This window comes from Sinocyclocheilus grahami, unplaced genomic scaffold (genome assembly GCF_001515645.1).
Source record: "Sinocyclocheilus grahami isolate Dianchi unplaced genomic scaffold, SAMN03320097.WGS_v1.1 scaffold1097.1, whole genome shotgun sequence".
Taxonomy (NCBI): Eukaryota; Metazoa; Chordata; class Actinopteri; order Cypriniformes; family Cyprinidae; genus Sinocyclocheilus; species Sinocyclocheilus grahami.
Genome location: NW_015506276.1, coordinates 195,665 through 199,948, shown reverse-complemented (window position 1 = coordinate 199,948; position 4,284 = coordinate 195,665). Strand labels below are relative to the sequence as shown.

The 4,284-nt window shown below is 37.9% G+C and overlaps 1 pseudogene; it reads right to left on the bottom strand.

Moving 5' to 3' along the window:
* Positions 1-3,817, bottom strand: part of LOC107566742 (glycosylated lysosomal membrane protein-like) — an 11,377-nt pseudogene extending 7,560 nt beyond the window's left edge.
* Between the last annotated feature and the right edge of the window lie 467 nt (positions 3,818-4,284).

Genomic DNA, 4,284 nt, shown 5'->3' with positions numbered 1-4,284 from the left:
CCTCCAACCCCCCCCCCCCCCCAACCTTTTCTATTAAAAAAATAATTATATTCTAGTGTTATAACCTTTTAATTCCATGTAGTTATTTTTAAACTAAACAAATTCAAGATAGACTTAAACATAGTGTTCTATATTTGCAAAAATACTTAGCAAGAATGTCACTGCAGATATTCTTTACAACTTAAAAGTACTTAAAAGTATGTGAACTTTAACAAACAAGCACAAGTCAACCTGCCATACCAAACAAGGCCACAGGGAGACGCCAGAGGACTGCGTATAGCTACTATACGGATCTATTCAGAATCACTAAACACACCAAAATAAACCTGAAAAATGAAGCCATTGTGAATGTGTGGAAACTCAGCGATCTGAAGGCGGCTCGATGTCAGAAGCAGTGATCGTGTCTGTGTTTGGAGCATCTGATGCCCATATGTACATAAACACCTGATCCTCACAAACTTCTTCAAAACACACTGCTTCGGCGAGCATCTGTTATAAAACACTCGCTGTACATTAATTTTGACAGCTATGTGAATATACTGAAATATTGAGAAAATCACCTTTAAAGTTGTCCAAATGAAGTTCTTAGCAATGCATATTACTGATCAAAAATTACGTTTTGATATATTAATGGTAGGAAATTTACAAAATATCTTCATGGAACATGATCTTTACTTAATATCCTAATGATTTTTGGCATAAAAGAAAAATCTATAATTTTGACCCATACAATGTATTGTTGTCTATTGCTACAAATATACCTGTGCTGCTTAAGGGGCGTGGGAAACGCTAGGTGCGCCGCTTTCTGCTTTTTTCCCCAAAGCGTTCGGGCGCTTGCGCTCTGGAGGCGTCTGCCGTTGCTAAGCAACCATGACCTGCGCTCTCCATGAAGACTCGGGAGTTTCAGCAAAGGATAAATGGATTTGCAGCACTAAAAATCGCTTGCAGTAGCTCTGCTACTAAATTTATTTAAAAATGGCTATCCCTGTACAGCTATGATCAGCTGTTCCTTCATCTCGGCTGAGCTTTCAATTTTGTTACGGGAAAGGATGAAGCTGATTGGTTGGTTCTGGTCACATGACCCGCGGTGCGCTTGCGGCATTCTGAAAAGTTGAAATGTTTTTATCTCGATGCGGCGTGGACGCGCCTGGCGTCGCTTCCATTATGAGCGCGCCTGCCGCGCGTCTTCATTTGAAATGACGAACTTGAGCGCGCAAAAAACGCGATATGTGAATGGCCCCTAAGACTGCTTTTGTGCTCCAGAGCCACGTGTAGTGCAAGTGTTCACACTGAAAATTCCAAAAAGAAAAAGTGCACTTTAAAAATCCAGACGATGCATTTAAATAAAATGTTGGACACTCGATGCACTCAACTGTCGCAGCTTTAATTATGTCGCGAAGGGGGCGGGGCTATCAGACTCTGAATATTAATGACAAAATTACTTCTTTTAAATTCATACACTACATGGCTGAGCACATAGTGCATAAGTGCATAGTGTATAAGTGCATAGTGTGTGATTTGGGACGCAGTTTTAGACTCACTCTGGTGAACACTAGTGCGCTGCTGTACTGCACGCTGCTCTGCGGCTCCACCCTCAGGCTGCCGGATGAACTGCGGTTGATAAACACAGGCCAGTCCACCTGCACGGCAGACTGAGTGCTGTTCGTGTGGACCACCAGCAGCGCTGGAGCTCCAGCGTTACACAGCACGAAGTGCAGCGTGTCATTGAGCCCCAGACCTCGCACATGAACCAGACCCACTCCAGGAGGAAGAACTGACGGAGGAGTCAGACCGGGATTCAGCTCCACAGACACCTGACACCACGAGAGAGAAGAGGACATATTAACCACAGACAACCCTTTATAGCATAATCTGAATTATAGACAGTATAGAGAGTCCTACAGAGGTAAAGCTATCTTGCTGACTATCTTTTGTTGACATTTTAAATGGCAAAAACTGACTTGTGACAGTCTTGGATGTATCAAACAAATCAGAAATGTTTGTTCCATATGCTAATATTTTCTTGCATATGTTTTTATGAATTTATAGTAGCCGTATTTACATAGGGTTACAATATAGTTACTGTATATGACAAATCATTTTTGTAGCAAAACATTTTTAATAAAGACAGCATAAAATCGAATGACACATAAAAATAATAGACATTAAAGAGAGTCCTACAGAAGTAAAATGATCTAGCTGACTAACAGACGACGTTTTGTTGAAATTTTAAATTAGAAATGTTTGCTCCGTATGCTAATATTAGTTTTTTTCATGAATTTTATAGCTGCCATATTTTCAAATAGTTAGAATATTGTTATATAACTCAAATCGCTGAAAATTTAAAATAAATACATAAATAATGACAACATAAAATTAAATGACACAATATACACAAAAAAAAATCTATCACTTTTAGTGGTTGGAAAAAGTAAAAATGTTGGAAGAAAAACTTCATATTTGGTTAAATAATAATAAAGGTTTATCACATTACAATTAAAAGTGTATTTATAGCCTGTCAAATGTCTATAATGATGTGACTCTAAATGATGAATTACGCTTCATAATAATTTGATAACATAATAAATGTAGAATTATAAAATATGATGCAGGTTATGGGTTTTAAAAGTCTTATGCATGAAACAACATAAATAATAATAACCCCAAAAACATATAAAAGACAGGTTCATGTCACTAATTATACTGAAATATTATCTAGTTCTGTTCAAACCTTTCAAAAACACACAAAGAGGAACCTGATAACCAGCAGGACAGGCAAACATCTATCTAAATGCACAATTGTAGTAAAATAGTGTTTAAGACAGAATACTATAGTGATGTTGTGGTTGTTTTGGATGTGTACCATGCTATTCTTTAAAGTACCTTGGAATACTATAGTAAATAAACTGAAAATACCAATGTAAATAGCATGGTAAATCACTGCACCACTGTAAACCCCGTATAAAATACAGGAACATGGTGTATTTATTTTTATAAACCTTGACACACGAAATAAAATAAACACCACGTCCTAAGACTGGATTAAACGACGAAGCGTCAAAGTAACTCTTCTTCTAAACTGTGTCTATTATGTAAATAATTGGAGTTTTGTAAATGTAATTTGTTGTTGCACCGGAATGAATTGTTTCTTTGTTTTGTATCTCAGTGATACATTCTTACCTTCCGTCGATGGAACATGATCTTTACTTAATATCCTAATGATTTTTGGCATAAAAGAAAAATCTATAATTTTGACCCATACAATGTATTGTTGTCTATTGCTACAAATATACCTGTGCTGCTTAAGGGGCGTGGGAAACGCTAGGTGCGCCGCTTTCTGCTTTTTTTAGTAAATAAACTGAAAATACCAATGTAAATACCATGGTAAATCACTGCACCACTGTAAACCCCGTATAAAATACAGGAACATGGTGTATTTATTATTAAAAACCTTGACACACGAAATAAAATAAACACCACGTCCTAAGACTGGATTAAACGACGAAGCGTCAAAGTAACTCTTCTTCTAAACTGTGTCTATTATGTAAATAATTGGAGTTTTGTAAATGTAATTTGTTGTTGCACCGGAATGAAGTGTTTCTTTGTTTTGTATCTCAGTGATACATTCTTACCTTCCGTCGAAATGTATCCCCGTTTCCCAGGATTCCAAGCGCAGCGCCGAACACAGCAAGCAGCACAGAACATACCAAATCCGCTTTAAACGTCGACATGTTTTAAACTATGAACACAAATGCGGAATGAAGAGGTGACATTTCTACTGCTGTTGTTTCAGATCAGTCATGTGACCCCTGTAGCGGCTGTCACGTGACATCAACCATAACTCATAAAAAAGAAGCCCTGCTCATTTATTTTCGTGGAGAACTTTAGTAAGTCTGGTTTATTTCGCCGTATGCAGTACGAGTTGTAGGGAATGGGCAACAGGATATAGGTTTCCAAATATGATATGTGACTGTAATGCTGCTATTAGGACGGCGCACGTGATCATCACATGACACATCACCTCTTGTCTTTTTACAGACACACGTGTTGAGGGATCGAGGCCTGTGAAGTTGCAAGATCTTAAAGGGGTCATATGATGCGATTTCAATTGTTCCTTTCTCTTTGGAGTGTTACAAGCTCTTGGTGCATAAAGAAGATCTGAAAAGTTGGAAAGACTGAAGTCTCAAATCCAAAGAGATATTCTTTATAAAAGTTAAGAGTCAGCCACACCCACCTAAAACGGCTCGTTCTAACACGCCCCCACATGTCTACGTCACTATGTGG